The sequence below is a fragment of the Bidens hawaiensis genome, unplaced genomic scaffold (assembly GCF_021521415.1).
Source record: "Bidens hawaiensis isolate Kalapana, Puna unplaced genomic scaffold, B.hawaiensis_p1.1 tig00012045_1, whole genome shotgun sequence".
Taxonomy (NCBI): domain Eukaryota; kingdom Viridiplantae; phylum Streptophyta; class Magnoliopsida; order Asterales; family Asteraceae; genus Bidens; species Bidens hawaiensis.
In genome coordinates this window covers 463,765-482,581 of record NW_027491966.1, presented here as the reverse complement: position 1 = coordinate 482,581, position 18,817 = coordinate 463,765, and positions in this window count along the sequence as shown.

Genomic DNA, 18,817 nt, shown 5'->3' with positions numbered 1-18,817 from the left:
TGTTGTTTTACCTTTTGACATGAGTCACAGTGATCATCAACTTAAATTCTCTTGTAGGTAAACCAATCACATGTTCACCCTTGACCAGTCTATTCATGTTTTTTAAGTTTACATGACACAATTTCCTATGCCACAATTTTGATTCATTTTCAGTGGCTTTGGAGACAAAACATGCACCACCTCTTGAAATGGCTTCTTTCATATTTAACTCATATAAGTTGCCATTTCTGGGTGCCATCATCATAATCATCTCAGGTGGAATTACAAATTCAGGTTTTAAAATGAAGCAATGAGAATCATCAAAACTAACTTTGTAACCTTTATCACACATCTGTGATATGCTCATAAGATTGTATTGAAGTCCCTCAACATGAAACACATTATCAAATGACACCTTTCCATTTGTCAATATTCCTTTTCCCACAATCTTTCCACCATTTTCATCACTCCCAAAGGCAACAGGACCTTCATATTTCTCTTCATAGTTCACAAGTGACCTCTTGTCACAAGTCATGTGCCTAGAACAACCACTATCCATATACCATATATCATTCAATGGAGTGGCCTGTTCCTGCACAAAGAGAAATTTGATTAGTTAAGTGATGAGGTTCAAGCTTCATCAACTTGCAACTTATCAGTGTCAATTTCAGTGGTAGCTTGGGAAGTGAGTGTTGTAGGTTTAGGATCTGCATGAGTGATCTCCAGATTATCAGAATGACCCAGTTTCATAGCCACATTTTCTAGGTGTTTTGAAAAGTGAAACTGAACATTGAGGCTCAACTGAGTCAGTGACATTCTCTTTCAAGACATAGTCCTTTGTTTCTGAGTAGTCTCTTATATCAGTCACATCTTTAATTTCAGTTTCTGCTTTAGGTTTCCAAGTGAAACCTTGTGGTTCATATCCATGTTTCATTAAGAATTTTTCATCACCAGTCAGTTCCTTTGGTTTTATTCTCAGATAAATTTCATTCCTTCCTGTCTTCTCACTGTTTGATGATTCTAGAGTTTCATCAGACTCAACTGATTGAATGCCTTGATTAATCTTCAATGACTGACTTTTCTTCTTTGTCACCTTCTTGTGCTTCTGTGGTGACTCACTTCTTCTTGCAGACTTAGTCATTTGTTTCTTTCCTTTGATTTCAGCATTCTTTTTGTTACTTGTCTCCTTTCCACACACATATCCTTTTTCCCAAATACATATCATACTTCTGTTTGTACAAAACAAAGCCTTGACCATATTTTGTTCCATTTGGGACATGAAATGGTTTGAGGTTGAATTTTTCATTACATGAATCTGTGTGGTGACCATATTCATCACATTTTTTGCACCAATCCTTGCCCTTGAAGGCTTCATATTCTTTTGGTTTCTTGAATCTTTCACTTGTCTTAGGTGTATTGACTCCTAAAGTCTTCTGATTCTTTAGACCATCAAAATCAATTGAAAAAGGAACAAACTCCTCAATCTTGATGTCTTGTCTTGCAACTTTGCTTTTGACAAAGACAACTTTCTTCATAATCATAGGTTCTTCATCACTGCTTTCTCTAACCCTTGACTGTCTTTTCTTATATTCTTCCATAGTTTCCACTTCTTCAACATCCAACACCTCATGACTAGAAAAGATTGGATAAACTGGAATAAAATTTTCTGTTTCAACCTTTTCAGTCACCATTTTCCTTTTGTTGTTCTGCTTTATTCTAGCCAATACAGCTTTGCTTGGTGGTCTGACAACATTGTAGTTTATCTTCCTCCTTTCATAGATATCAAAAGAAACATGTTCTCTTTTCATTTTATCATTTTTCTTCTTTAATCTTGGTGGGACTGGTGGATACTTTGGAAGTTTATCAACAGATTCAAGTTTCTTGTATTTTCTTCCTCTTTCAGCAGCTTTGATTTCCTTTTCAGTAATTTGATCACTCAAATCACTCAAATCATCTTGATCCAACTCATTTGAATCAAGGTCATCCTCAGAGACTTGAACTCCAATTGAATTTTTCTCTTTCACTTCTTTCTTAATCACAAACTCTCCATCTTCATTTAGTTCTACCTTTTTGTACAAATCAACAAATTCTTCCCTGTCTTGAAAGACATCTTTGAATTGTTGTAAGTATGCATCTCTTTTCTCTTTGTCAACTTTTGGCATAAAGTTGTTGTTGAATGGAGGTGGAACTGTCTTGTATTTGTCCTGTTCTTTCACTTGATTCAGTATTCCACATATGTTGCCAGTTGAGACCAAATTCTTAAGAAATTCAGTTTCAACCTTTAGTCTTGTGTTTTGCACCTTTTCTTCAACCAACATCTTCTTTAAACCATCAATCTCAGTGATGTATCTTGTTTGAGTTCTGTAGATGATCATGCAATCATCTTCAAGGCTCTTAATCTTTTCATCACTAATCATTTCACTTGCCTCATACTCATTTATGATACTTTGCTTTCTAAAACACTCACCTTCCAGCTTGCATACTTTTGTTTTTAGTTCACTAATAAGTTCATTCAAATCAACTGTAGGAGCAGAGTGTACCTGAGAGGAGGTTCCCTTTTCTTTCTCAATTATGGCCATGAATGCCACATTTGCCTTCCTAATATCATCAGCAATATCATCTTCATGACTGCTCCAATCAAAACTTCCTTCATGTTGTGTAGTCACTGCCACATTTCCTTGATTTCTGATCTGATTTTGATTTGCTGGAATAATGTTGTTTTGACTAGTTTGAGTTGCTTGAAGGTTTTGATTGTGATTCATTTGAGGCTGAAAGCCTTGAGTCTGTTGCATACCCTGTTGTTGATTGTTCATCTGAGGCTGAAAGTTGTTGAAGTTTGGATTGTAACTGTTGTTGCTATTGAAGTTGTTCATTTGATTGCTGTTGTGGTTGAATCTTGGCTGATTTTGTTGGTAATGCTGCTGACCTCTTGGTTGATTATGTTGATATTGATGCTGACTTCCTGGTTGTTCATTCTGAAATTGATTTATCTGAAAATTTCTTGGTTGATTGCATTCTCTTGCAAAATGACCAGGTTGCTGACAATTGTAGCATATTGCTTTTGACTTGTCAAACCCAATCCTGTCAATAGGACCAGAAACCAGAGTTCTACCAGTTCTGTTATACAGCCTTCTACTTCTCAAACCCAACATGGCAGCTTGCCATTTCAAATCCATGTCTTCTAAGTCATCTGCATCAATTTGTTCTAAATCATCTTGAACCACACTTGTGTGAATCATGTTCTTTGCAACAAATGCATTATATGACTCAATGAACATAGACAACAAAGCTTGTGTCTCATTGTTTTGAACATGTTCTGTTACAGGGTTAGTAACATTTCCACTAGACATAGAGGCAGAGTCAAGATCATCAATTAGTTGCACATTGAACCTCTGCTGATTTCCTTGAGTGCTTGTGCTACCCCAATGAAAGATTTTGGAGTCATAACATTATGTTCAGCTGGTTCTTCTATGATGGGAATTTGTTATTGGTTCTTTGTTGACAGGTTTCCCATAGGGGCAATTAATGCATTTGAAACATTGAAGCTTGGTCTATCTTCCTTAATCATTTCATTCTCAATCATTTCAAGTTCAGCAGCTTGAAGAAAACATACCACATCATCCAATTTCAATTCATTGAAATTCTGCTTTTGAAGGATGAATTTGCAAGCAGTATACCATTCTTTTGGCATTGAGTTGAGTAACTTTGTATTCAAGTCAAAATCAGTCATTACATAATCAGTTGTTTTCAACTCATTCACAATACTCAGAAAACGTTCTAGTATTGATTTCAACCTTTCTGCATTCCTATATTTGAATCTTTCCAACTGTTGCTTCAATCTTTGCTTCTTTATGTTTTTCAGTTCAGAGTTCCCTTCATACATCTCAAGGATGGCATCATACATTTGTTTGGCAGTTGTGTGATGAGCCACCTTGGTCAGTATCTCCCACGACAAACCTAGCTTAATCATAGCCAAGGCTTTGTCATCCACCTTTCTCACCTTTTCTCTTACAGCAGCAGTTGTAGTAGCATTTGCACCTTCTTCTACAGTAGTTTGCGGACCATTTTTGATGGAGTTCCACATGTCAGTGTCATTGTAGCATACGGCTGCTTCAAAGAGTACCTTCCATTTGATAAAGTTTTCCTGTCCATACAACCTTGGTATCTTGTTAGTAGACACCTATTGTTCCTCATATCCAGACATTTTGAGAAATCAAAAATCAGTTTCTTTGATAAAAAGTTTTTTTAAAATAATCAGATATGAAACCGAAAGTTCAGATCTGATGTGTCTGATATGATTAGAACAAGATTTAGATATAAAGATTAAAACTTTAATTTAAACAAGGAAAAGAAAACTCCAAAAGTTGTAGATCTGGAAGAAAAATGAAGAACAGGGCTGCTGACGTCACAAATCAATCAAACAGTTCCTGCTTACGTCATTCTTCTTCAAATCTTCAATCAGCAACACTCTTTCTAAAAATAGCAGTATTCAGGCTCTGATACCACTTGTCAGGTCCTAGAACTCTTGAACAAAATGGTGTGGTAGAAAGAAGAAACAGAGCTCTGATACCACTTGTCAGGTACCCTTCAGATGGTCGATTCTGCTCGGATCTTAATCAATCATGTCATAACTCACACAAAATTAATCGTGTTGACAAGAGAGTTAATGACGGGTTACTATATTTAGAAAGATACCCGTTTGTTAAAGGCAGAATCAATAACAAACATACGGTTGCAATGAATATTCAAAGATAGATGGCACACACAGGATTCACTCAAAAGATTTCCATTTATATAATGTTAATCATACAAACGGGGTAATCGATTTAGGGTTTTATATGGAATCCTAGGACAGCCGGCACACACACAATATTCTCAATTAATGTGTCGGTCTTATCTGTATCATGTGTCCATCTGCATCTTTTTTCTTTTGTGTCTTTTTTTTTATCTGCTGGTGGCGTGCCTAAATATTCTATTTGTAGGCCTGCCAACCTAGGACAGCTGTCATTCCTTCTAGAAACCCTATCCGATAATACATATTCCAATTACATATTCAAAAATAAAACTAAGTGTAAAACAAGTCTTCCGGGTAGGCTTTTCATTAATCTTCAGTCTCCGAGTACGCAGTGTACTCGGCCTTCCTTCAGACTTGGTAAACATAGAAGTGTACTCGAGAATCAGTTTCCGGGTAGACTTTACTTAAAGAATATTTTACCAAGTAAAATATTCACCGAGTAGACTTCAGTCTTCTTGAATTTATCAGACTTTGCCCGATAACTCCTTACGAGCAATCATGTTCTTCTATGGTTCTGTTCAGCTCTTTGTCATTGAATAACTTATTTGCAAAGCGTACTCGGGAATCACTGTACCTTGCTTGAGCTGAACCTTACTCGATATAACTTTAGAAATATTCTCTTAACTCATCAAGTATGCTCGGACCATATTTATTAATAAATACCTTGCCTGGTCTTCCAATTACTTGGCTTCTTGGACTTGGTTAACCAGACCTTACTCGGATGAGTAAAATACTTGGTCTTGAAGAACAACCCTGCTTGACAAAGTGAACCTTGCTCGGAGATGCCAAATCAGTGATCCTTACTCGGGAAATCACTAAAAAGCATAACTTGCTCGGATATCCTCTTAAGAAGACTATTTGAAGTAAACCATTCCCCGAAGGTAAAATCTCGTACTCGGCTAAGTAAAAGGTTGCTCGGAGTTCCAAGGTGTGCTCGGATTCAATGCTTAGCAATTTCTGAGGAGGTTGAGAAGAGTCCAATCTTCCATGTTCTTCGTTTAGGTTAAATCTCCTCATTTGGGTCAAACTCTTGACCCAACAATATGAAATGGAGACAAGTGCCTTGTGTAGACAAATCAGGTTTACCCAGTGTTACACTGGATTTGGTAACTAAATCTAACTAATCCCGCATTGTGCAAGAACATCTATAGGGGAATATCATCAGACTTTGGTATGTTGATAGTGGCTGTTCTAGGCACATGATAAGAGACATCTCTCAAATATATTGCATTCAATATATTAATGGAGGGTATGTGTCCTTGGCGGGAGGAGAAAATGGAAATATCACTCAGAAGGGTACTGTAAGTAATGGTGTTTTACATTTCGATAATATGAATTATGATCCTGAGTTGAAACACAGTTTGTTGAGTGTTTCTCAGATTTGTGATAAAGGCTTTTCCACTCATTTTAAAATTAAAGAATGCCTTTTTTCAAAATCTGGCATTTTCATACCTAATGACCAGGGTTCTTGTTCGATCACAAAGAAATATATTACATACGTGATAGACATGAATCAAAATGTTCCTGATAAAATTACTTGCTTGTTTTCAAAAGTTTCGGCGTTGATACACGGTTTTGTTTCTCGGTCATTATAGAATGTATTTTGGTTATGAGATTAATGTATTGGGGTATTTTGGTCATTAATGTAAAGTCACATTAGTTAAGGGATGTTAACGAATGAACTTAACGTATGATAACAGATGAGAGGCACATTTGTTAGGCTTGTCTAACGAATGAGATCGTCGTCTATATATACAGTGTATCTATTCTGAATTTATAAAAATTTTTTATTATTGTCAATTTGCGTACAGTTACGCTGCCAAATTACTCTCAACACACAATAATCGTAATTCATATCAATGACTAGATCGTTAACGTATAGAACCATGTTAGATCAGATACGTGGTTCGCCAAGTGGTATCGGATCCAATTAGGAGTCATTTACGACACAATTGATTCATATATTGATTGTTAATTGTGATTGAATGTATTGAACATTAATTTCGGACTGTTAACCATATAGAATCATTCAATTAGTTTCTGAAATCATCATATAGGTATTATTTGGATTACAAGATTGTTCATAATGATGATATGAACATCTGGTAGATTTTAATTGTTTTAGTTCATCGTGAATTGTTGAATTCAGTTTACGCGGGAACAGATGAGTTTTTGGTAAAATTGGCCGAGTATTGTTTTTTTTTGTGGTTTGGATTGGTATGATGAGGTTCATGATGAGATTACGAGTGGATTGAGTGGTAGATTGTGTGTTTTGCTTGAGTTTTGAACGTGTTTGGCTTGGTTTAGTGTTGGTTTGTATTGAGTTTGAATTTGGAAAAACATTGAAGATTTGAAGATATGAATGCTCATTCGTACTTTTTTGAGCTCATTCATTAGTCAAAACTCATTCACTTTCCAGTTGTAACTGATTTTGATATATGTTTAACATTCATAACAACCTATTCTCTATAGTTACTCATTCATTCATTAACCTTCATTCGTCATTGTCTCATTCATTACTTGTTTACCACATTCGTATACTCCTCATTCGTGTGAACTGTCTCATACGTTATTGTTCATGCGTTACACAAATACACCACATTCGTTACCTAAAGTATCTCATTCATTACCTTAATGTTTAAAAATTTGACAGTTTACATCATACAGTTTCAAATTCAATAGAAATGGCAAAATGTTATGCACTTGAATCCAGAATGCTTAAATGCAACAAATGTTGAACCTGGATTCTGAGATCTGGTCTCATACTAAATGCCCGAGACACATGAATTTATGTGATTTTCCAAAATGGGAACCAAGGTTTAGAGCTCACTTGGGATCTATTCATCAAGACAGTATGCAAAGTTTGGATGTTATATATAAACCCGTGTTGATTGTAACAACTCGGGTTTTTCATCTATTATATTAATATCCAATACCCGACCAATTTCATTTACGAGTAATTTTAATCAATAAGATATTAAAATTTTTATATTTTATCTTTTCTTTTTCCTTATTATATTATTTAAATACATATTTTATTAATATTCTTATAACTTTGAATTATAAGCGAAATACCCCGTAAACTCTAGTTTAATCCATTAAATTCAGGGACTGGACTGCAAATTATATAAAACTTATATTATAATCAGGACCTTTAGATCCGTTTACCCATACCCATAACCGTTTATAAACCAAACCAGTAACCCATACTTTTCTTGATACTTAATTAACGCATTTCAATTCAAAATTAGATCTTGCATATCGTCATTACTTGTATTATGTATTATACCGACTATATTATTTTGGAAATCAAAATCAAAAGGACACGAATTAAAGTTTTATGTAAACCGTCTTTAACAATTTATGGAGAGACGATCTGGAACTCATAATAATCCAATTAATTGACCTGCACGTCCCTTTATATGCTTTGGCAACGGTTTAGTCCTATCTTTATTATCTGATTGAATTGTTTATATGCTATGGCTCAATTGCTTATCTCACATGAACAATATGCATTTTCTCTTATATGTATTATTGTAGTGTTAAAATCTGGTGTTTTACTCACTCAATATGTGTTGTTGACAAAATCTCTATTTTATATGCATATGAAGGTTATCGTAGGAATTAATGCAAGTTGGGAAGATTTAGTGAAGAATTATGTCAGAAGAGATATAATCAAAATTTAAATTTGTATTTATTGTTTGTTTAATGAGTTGCACTTGGTATTTGATTATTTGAATATTTAATTAAATTTAATAGATATTATCACCTTTAATATTGCATGTAGTACTTTAAGAGCTGTGAGAAATCAGCTCACGCTCCGACATTTCCGCCTTAGGTTGAGGTGTGACAAATTGGTATCAGAGCCGAAGGTTTAAGATAGGTCGTTCGTGGTGCCTTAGTAACATGCTTAGGAGCCCCATACATGCTTATCTGTTTTCCTTATGTGTTAAAATTAATTATTTACAACTTTCCTTTGTTAAATTATTTTTGCTTAGTTAATTGTTTATTTCTATTGTCTTGCACATACAACTCCGAAACTATGCTTCACATTCAAATATTTTTATAACTCCGAGACTATGTCTCACCCTCAAAATATTTTTATGATACCTCTCAAAATATTTTTATTTAATGTTAGTTGATTGCTTTTTATTGAGAAATTCCTTGAGAATTCTCTAGTCTTGTTTTTGCTATTTTTCACTTAAAACTAGGGAGTGTGACAAAATTCCCTGCCATAGTGGAAATTGTCATACGACCGACACTTTAAGCGTTTAACGTAATCGGCTAAACGGTTACATTCTTTATTGTGTTTTATTGCTTTTAATATGTCTTGTCGGGTGGAAAACCATGGGATGCCATTGGCACGCCAACTGTTCATTTGCACAATTCATTTTATTTACGATATTTTGTTGGAGCATTAGCATCCGTGATGATACACGAGATGCTTTAACTACTCATGTTTACATTCATTTATTCGTTATTTAGTTGGGTCGGTTAAAACGCCATGTAAAGATCATGGGCCGACAAACTAAATTATACTGTTGATATGTTATTTATCTCAGCAATAAAATGCCATGGACAAGCTCATGGGAAGCCCAACTCACACATTTGTTTTGTTTTGGTATGATAATAAGTTGGGAGAATAAAATGTCATGGAAAGCTCATGGGAAACCCAACACATCAAGGAACATTCGTTATTTGTTTATTCGTTTGGATGGAGATGGAAATGATTAGGGTATAAGGGGTATCTATAATCCATAAGCCCATGGACCTTAGGCCCATCTTCATCTTAATTCCATAGTTAATTCCATCTATTTTAGCCTACCATCCTTTTATCATTATTGTTATATTAGTATTATTTTTGTACTAACTCAAATTAGTTCTTCCAACGTAAATAATATGTTAATATTATTCATAGAAATTTCGGGATGTTAAAAGTCTTCCCTCCTTAAAGAGGTTTCATCCCCAAAACCTAACTATTGCCTAAACAAATATGGGTAAAACTTGTGCATCTCTTGTTCAACTTTCCAAGTGGCATCCGATCCCTTACGATGCTTCCATATCACCTTCACCAAAGGAATAACTTTATGAATAAAATGTTTTTCCTTGCGGTCAACGATCCCTACATGCTTGTCGATATAGTTTAACTATTCATCATTCTCGATGTCTACTAATGCCACGTGAGAAGTGTCATCAACTAATTCCACAATCGATGATCTTAAACGGTCCAATATACCTTGGAATTAACTTTTCTCTCTTCCTAAAATGAATAATTTCCTTCCAAGGCGAGACCTTGAGAATTACTTTGTCACCAACGTTAAACTCGATGGTTCGTCGCCGTTTATCAGCATATGACTTCTGACGGTCTTGAGCAGCTTTCATGTAACGATTCCGGCAAATTCAGGTATACCCTAGCCGGAATATACTATTTACGTGTTATTTAATACTGAATATATGAATTATAATGTGTTTATACGAGTATATAAGATTCACAGTACGAATTATACTCGAATATACAGCTAGTCGTATTGAAATTACGATTAATCGATGAACGGTTATTGAAACCCGAACGAATCGGGGATTACATTATAGACGAAATATATAATGTTTAGTGATGTGTACAAAGTATTAAAGCTTCGGGGTAAGTGAATTATAGCACAGAAAAAGGATTTCGATTTATTAGTACGTCGGTACGATAAACGAAACCTTTAACATCAAACCAAGCAAGAGACGATCGATCAAGCCGAAAAAGATGCACAATTACCGACAATATGATGTGTTAAGTCAATAAATGTCATGGTTTAAGTTTTTAAAGTTTTTAAATCGGTTTTATATAAATTTAAATTTTAAGCCGAAAAACGACCGTTTTGGCCTCGTTTTGAGCGGGATTAAATGTTTAACCGAAAAACGAACTGAACCAGATTATCCACAAGATTATCCGGATTACACAATCCGAATGTGTGGCCAAGATTAAAGATGTGGGCCCCACCCCACACCCCTACATGGACCGATCGGTCCTTACCCATCCATTACACACTTCATTTTCTTTTTTTTAACATTCCAACTCTCCAAATCCTCTCAACCCTTTACACATTCAACCAAAACCTTTGATTTTTAAGAAGATCCACAAGGTATAAACATGTTATTATGGTTGGATCTTGCTTTTTAATTCCAAAATCTTGAGAAAATGAGGTTTCAAGTGAAAAATGGGTGAAAACCCGAGATGAAACCGATTCTTGCATGATCAAGTGATGTATACAAGTTATACAAGGGATCTTGGTCCAAGAAAGGAGTTAAAAGAGTCAAAAACGAATTTTTACGGTTAAAATCTTTGTTTTGATGTCTTAACCGAAACCATGAAAAAAATGGCTTGATTGTGGGTATAACTTGCTTGGTGTGGTGTTGTTGTGCTTGTAGGTGTTGTAGCTAGTTGCTAGCAAAGGCTAGAAAACAAGATCTTTGCGATCTAAAGCTAGAAACACAAGGTAGTTCGGTTTTTCGTATGATTTGTAAGATTTGGACAGATTGTGGTAGACTTAGAGTTGAGTCATGAAATTTCACAGAGATGATCTACACATGAAAATATGAGATCTGTGAAATTTTGGTAATTTTTGGATAAAGGATGAATACTTGGTGAATTTAATGCTCGGTTTTGGTTAAAAATGGTGAAAAATAGATAAAAATCATGAAAAATTCTGGAAAAATTCAGATAAGCTTTTTATAACATTTAAAAGTCACACACAAAATTTCAGGTCCATTGGAGAAGTCTAAGAAAGCTTTTCGGTAAAACGAGTTCTAGAGTTTTCTAGCTCGGTTTTGGTGAAAATGGCATGAAAAATAAGTTTTTGGTTCTGTAAAAATTACTGGGAACTATGTGGATGGCAGGAGTCAACTCAGAAAAATTTGGGATTTTTCTAAGGTCGTTTGGTATTTTCGACATATTTGGTGTTTAAATGACGTTTAAAAATAGATAAATAAATGTTAAATATAAAAATTAATTCTGGAAATATTTTCATAAAATTCCTTACTGTCAAAAACTGATTTGTGCAAAATTTCAAGATCCGAGACTAAACGGATAATTATTTGTGCTAAACAGAACATAAATACAAACTTTTAAAGCTTAAAACGCGTAAACCGGCAAAGTTCGCCTAAGCGAGTTGACTGGTGTATAAAAACCCTAAAAATGGACTATTTTCATGAAACTAAGTTAATCAAGTAAAAATAAATCATCTGAAAATAATTCGGATGATTTTGGTAATTTTACCTGATTTAGCCGTTTCTGGTATATTAAAGACGGAAACGGGCCCCGCGGCCAAACGGGGTGTCTAAACCGAGCTCTAATTTCACCACTTTAATTAAAATATCAATAACAACTATTTTCGGGTCGAATGTGGCCAAACTCATTTTGAAAACATGAAGACGAATAACCGTGCTCGGCACGCAAATCGAGAAAACAAACTAATGGTAATTTTGACTAAAGAACTCTAAGGGATATCACAATCTAAGTCTTGAGAAGTGCTTCGGGGTTAACATTGTCCCCGGATCGTGTACGGTACTGGGTCAACAGTGTCCCCAGACGTACAGGTTAACACGAATTTAAGTTATATTAATAGAAATTTTGTAGTAACGACTTAGGGATCGTATTACAGATCCGGGCCGGTAGCTGTTCACAGTATTACATCTTGCTCACAAAAAGGTGAGTTTCACGAGCCCCTTTTTATTGAACTGTTTTAAATATTTTCCCGGGGCAGAAAGCATGTTTTTATCAAAGTGTTTAAGTACATGCCGATTGCATGGAAATGAATGTATTTATATAATGTTTATTGTACGGGAATCGTACGGTAATGTATTAAGATGGTAATTGTCTGAGTTGCTAATATTGTAAGGCCCGAAACAGTGTTCTGGGTTAACAGTGTCCCCAGAGGTTATTAAACGTATTTCTGGGTTAACAGTGTCCCCAGAGGTTAGTAAACGTATTTCTGGGTTAACAGTGTCCCCAGAGGTTATTAAACGTGTTTCTGGGTTAACAGTGTCCCCAGAGGTTATTAAATGTGTTTCTGGGTTAACAGAGTTTTCACTTGTAGGCTCAGCATAATTACATCATTAATTTATGATTATTAAAATGATTTTTCATGGTTTATTTAAATTAGTGAAACTCACCAACTATTCGTAGTTGACCCGTTTTCATTACATGCTTCCTAGGTATACCCAAATTGGAATGAGTGATACATGCTTGATGATGTGTGCTATTTTGTGGAAGCTTAAGGGTCTATATTTTGTTTTAAACATGTTAACGTACTATTGGTAAAACTTATGTGATAACGCCTAGTCGGTAACGAAACTCGGAACAATGTAATACGTTTAAATTATTGTAGTGGTGTTTTCTTTATAAGCAATGCTGTTGATATCAGATGTGTCTGTTGCATCCCGTGCACGTTTCCGCTGCGATTACGGGGTGTTACAGAACTTGGTATCAGAGCCATTGGTTATAAAGAATTAGGATGTCTTTAAAAGATACCTAAAATATAACCAGTAGCTCAAGTGTTATAGGATCTGAATATCAACTAATAATTTATTGTGACGAGGTCTGGATGAACTTGGATGGACAAGTGAGTTATTATGGTCCGGAACATAATAACAGACTTGTCCGCACGAGGGAATTCAGGGGAAGTCACGGGGGACTTTAATAGGTAAAATTGGCAACATATGTGCAAATATATGATAATATTGTGTGTGGTCAAGTTGTATAAGTAAGTGTATATTAATTTGATTACGATTTACACTATGGAAAGAACTATATGTTTGTTAACTTGTGTGCAGGTTAGAATGTCAAGAACACCTAGTGTATCGATGGAGGAGGACCCGGAGGAAGTCAGCTCCGGGAACTCTGGGAGCCTCCCCGTATCATCCAGCTCTGAGCCTAGCGAGGCTAGTGTTAGGAGCTCTAGCCAGTCCTCCCTGCCAGGATTGCTAGATCTCCTACCCCACCCGCACCACAGGCCGTCCCTATCCCTCCCGGATTCGGACCCCGCCTCACGGCGCGGATCAGTGTTCCGCAGGTCCCACCTACCTCGCCCCCACCCAGACCTGCTACCCGCAGGGGCGAGTCCTCCCGCTCCCAGCCCGAGCCTGTGACTCCACCTGTGTGGGGTCTCCCTAGGCAGGAGAGGGACGCGGCGGCGTGGCTACGAGTGCTCACCGAACAGGTGAATGAGCACTCCGCCGCCTTGACGGTGGGGGTACAGAGGCGGATGTACCTAGGGGACTGCATACTGGACCACCAGTATGCGATTTCGCAGCTGAAGAGGGAGTGCTCATACTCCCAGTGGATGATCGGCCGGATGGAGACGCGGATCCGGGTTATGCTGGCTGTGATGGTGGTGTTGGTGGCGGTGTTGGTGGGTTTGGTATACCACCGTGTTTAGTTGTGTTAGGACGGGAGTAGACAGGGGCCGCTTTTTGATACTCTGTGTAAGCAGTTAGTGGTGACGCTAACATAGAGTGAATCTTGGGTAGTTATAATACAACCACTGGCCCTTAGGAGGGTCTCTTTTGGGGTATATCGTTATAGATACTTTTGGGTATCATTCAAGCACTGACCCATTGTGGGTTATGTCGAGATGATGCCGACATAGGCCCTATGTAGGAAAACTTAACTTATGTAATGATGACAGGAAACGTATGCGAACTGACATGGATGTAATATGTACTAATGTTTATTAATGAATGGAATGTTTGTTGTGTTTTATGATTGGAACTCGTATTAATTATATATATTTTCTTGATGTTGTGTAGAATGGCACCAAAACGTTCAGCCCAATTGTCGGAAGTGGACGTGAGCCGTTTGATTGCTCAACAGTTAGAGGCGGCGATACCGGATATAGTATCGCGCATCGCCGCCTGTATTAACAATTCGACCAATCCAGCCCCTCCATGCAATCAAACGACCACCAATAATGACGGGGAACAAAATGTTAATCCTCCACAGAATGATAACACGATTCCGAGTAATGACGCTCCGCCTAGGGTGGTCGTTACAGACAGTAATGGCCCTATACCTACGGTAGAGACGAACCGTACTGAACCGATTCGTGCATCCAGGGGATGTTCGATCAAAGACTTTATGTTGGGCAAACCTCTAGAGTTTAGCGGGTCTGAAGGACCAAATGGGTTGGTTAAGTGGATGGAGAAAATAGAATCCGTTGTGAATATCAGCAACTGCCCCGAGGATTGTGTTGTTAAGTATGCTACCTGCACATTCACGGACCATGCCTTGACATGGTGGAACACGATAGTGCAGACCCGGGGTCAGGCGGCGACAAACCGCATGACCTGGACAGAGCTCAAGGCTCTTGTACTGGAACATTTCTGCCCGAAAAACGAATTGCAAAAATTAGAAAATGAATTGTGGAACCTGGAGATGCAGGGGGCAGGCCATTTGGGTTATACGAACCGGTTTAATGAGTTGTCGCGATTGGTACCATGGTTGGTCACCCCAGAGTCGAAGAGGGTTGAGCGCTATATTTGGGGGCTAACTCCAGTTGTAAGGAGTATAGTCAATTCTGGGGGACACCAGACGTATGAGGGTGCGGTGACGCAAGCTGGTATCGTCACGTATGATTTCGTAAGGAGCGGGTCACTGAAGGTGGCGGGAGAGTCCGCTGGGGGAAAGCGGGGTACACATGACCATAGGATCCAGGAAAAGCAGCAAGGTAAACGTGCTAGGCCCACTGCCCAGAACTACGCCATGACTAGTTCAGGCGGAAGGCAAGAACCGCAGAAGGGAACGTTTCCTAAGTGTGGGAAATGCGGTTACCACCAGGGTGGCATGTGCAAAGAAGTGGTGTGCCACCGGTGCGGCAGGATTGGGCACTACGCACCGAGTTATAGGACAAACCTGAACAACTTGAACCGGCAACCGCAACCTATCCGTGCGTAGCCATTTAGGACCCAATCAGCCCGACAACAAAAACCACAAGGAAATCAAGTGGTGACCACCAGTCGTGCTTGCTTTGAATGCGGTGGCACAGATCACTTTAAGAGAAACTGTCCGAAGCTGAACCAGGGAGGAAATGGGCGGCAAACCGCGGGTCAGGCATCATCGTCCAATCCGGCGCGAGGCCGAGCATTCGTGATGGGGGCGAACGAAGCACGCCAGGACCCCAGCGTAGTGACAGGTACATTCCTCGTCTCTGATCATTACGCTTCTGTATTATTTGATACGGGCGCCGATAGAAGTTTTGTCTCCGTTAGATTCCTGTCGATAGCAAACCTCCCAATTGGTGAAACCATTGAACCTTACACCGTAGAAGTCGCTAACGGTAAAACCATGATATTTAATCAGATAGTTCGGAATTGCCGTTTTATTCTGAACGATCAATCCCTTCCGATTGACTTGTTACCGGTAGAATTGGGTAGTTTTGACGTGATAGTGGGAATGGATTGGTTAGCACGTAACAAAGTAGAAATAAACTGTGAAAAGAAAATCGTCAAGATCCGGGTGTCGGATGACGAAGAGATATTAGTGCAAGGAGAAAAGTCAGGCACCATGATACCATTTATATCCCACCTCAAGGTGTTAAAATACATATGCCAAGGATGCGTGGCGTATCTAGCAAGCTTGACGGCCACTGATTCTGAGGAGAAACGGGTGGATGATATTCCAGTGGTACGCGAATTTCCACAAGTCTTCCCAGAAGAACTTCCTGGATTACCGCCAACCAGACAGGTCGAATTCAGAATCGATCTATTACCTCAAGCTGGCCCTGTCGCTAAGGCACCCTACCGACTTGCACCATCAGAGATGCAAGAATTATCCAACCAATTGCAAGAATTGTTGGATAAAGGATTTATACGTCCTAGTTATTCCCTGTGGGGTGCACCGGTACTATTCGTGAAAAAGAAGGACGGAAGCCTTAGAATGTGCATTGATTACAGAGAGCTGAAAAAGTTGACAATCAAAAATAGGTATCCTCTCCCCTGAATTGATGACCTGTTGACCAACTGCAAGGTGCGAGCTATTTCTCAAAAATTGATCTTAGATCGGGATACCATCAGGTTAGAATTCAGGAGGAGGATATCCCAAAAACCGCATTCCGGACTCGCTACGGCCATTACGAGTTCTTAGTTATGCCTTTCGGGCTAACAAATGCGCCAGCAGTGTTCATGGATCTCATGAATCGAGTCTGTAAACCCTACCTCGATAAATTCGTCATCGTATTTATTGACGATATTTTGATATACTCGAAGAGTAAAGAAGAGCACGAACAACACTTAAGATCAATTTTAGAGCTTCTAAATCAGGAGAATTTGTATGCAAAATTCTCCAAGTGTAACTTCTGGTTACAAGAAGTGCAATTCCTTGGTCACGTTATAAACCATCAAGGAATACACGTTGATCCAAGTAAGGTTGAAGCAGTTAAGAATTGGCAAGCGCCTAAATCGCCAAAGGAAATCTGCCAATTCTTAGGCTTAGCTGGATATTATCGTCGATTTATAGAGAACTTTTCCAGCATTGCCCAACCTTTAACCCTTCTGACCCAAAAGGATCGAATGTATGAATGGGGTGAAGAGCAGGAAACGGCGTTTCAAACGCTAAAACAAAGATTGTGCCAAGCGCCAATCTTAAGTCTCCCCGACGGAGACGATGGTTTTGTCGTGTATTGTGACGCATCCCAGAGAGGGTTAGGATGCGTTTTGATGCAAAATATAAGGTTATAGCCTATGCTTCTCGACAGTTAAAAATACACGAGAAAAATTACACCACTCATGACTTAGAACTGGGAGCAGTTATCTTCGCACTTAAAATCTGGAGACATTACCTCTACGGTACAAAGTGCACCATCTTCACCGATCATAAAAGTTTGCAACACATATTCGATCAGAAAGAACTGAATATGAGGCAACGAAGATGGGTCGAGTTATTAAGCGACTATGACTGTGACATCCGTTATCACCCCGGCAAAGCTAACGTCGTAGCCGATGCCTTGAGTAGGAAGGATCGGGTTAAGCCATTGCGGGTGCGAGTGCTGGGGATGATAGTCCAGTCAAACCTTTCGGATTTGATTCGAGTCGCTCAACGCGAGGCATTGAAAGAGGAACAAATGGAAAAAGAAGGACTTTACGGTAACGAGAGGAATTTCGAACAGCGCGTGGACGAAATTCTCTATTTCAAAAATCGGATTTGGATCCCGACCCTCCATGACCTTCGTGAATTAATCATGGACGAAGCGCATAAATCAAAATATTCCATACATCCGGGATCGGATAAGATGTACAAGGATGTGAAGGAGTTCTACTGGTGGCCGGGTATGAAAAAGGATATAGCCACATACGTCGGCAAGTGTACGACGTGTGCGAGGGTTAAGGCGTAGCACCAGAAACCCTCGGGGATGTTACAACAACCGGAAATTCCTGAATGGAAGTGGGAGCAGATCACGATGGATTTTGCGACACATCTCCCCAAGACGTCCCGAGGACATGATGCAATTTGGGTAATCGTGGATCGATTAACCAAAACAGCACATTTTATCCCGATTAGAAATAATTATAACACAGAGAGACTTGCGCATATTTATATAAATGAAATTGTGTCTCGTCATGGGATACCCATCTCAATCATCTCCGATCGGGATAGCCATTTCACCTCCAAACTTTGGCAAGCTGTGCAAGAAGCGCTGGGAACGCGTATTAATCTAAGCACAGCTTACCACCCTCAGACCGATGGTCAGTCTGAGAGGACCATCCAAACCCTGGAGGATTTGCTTCGTGCATGCGTACTGGATTTTAAGGGAAATTGGGATCAACATCTCCCACTCGTTGAATTTTCCTATAATAACAGTTACCATAGCAGTATATAGGCAGCACCTTACGAAGCATTGTATGGACGGAAGTGCCGATCACCACTCTGCTGGACTGAGATGGGCGACACACAGGTTATTAGATCAGATCTGGTCCAGGAAACGACCAGCAAAATTCTTGAAATTAAGAACAATCTAAAGGCCGCACGGGATCGGCAGAAGAGTTATGCCGATGCCCGTAGAA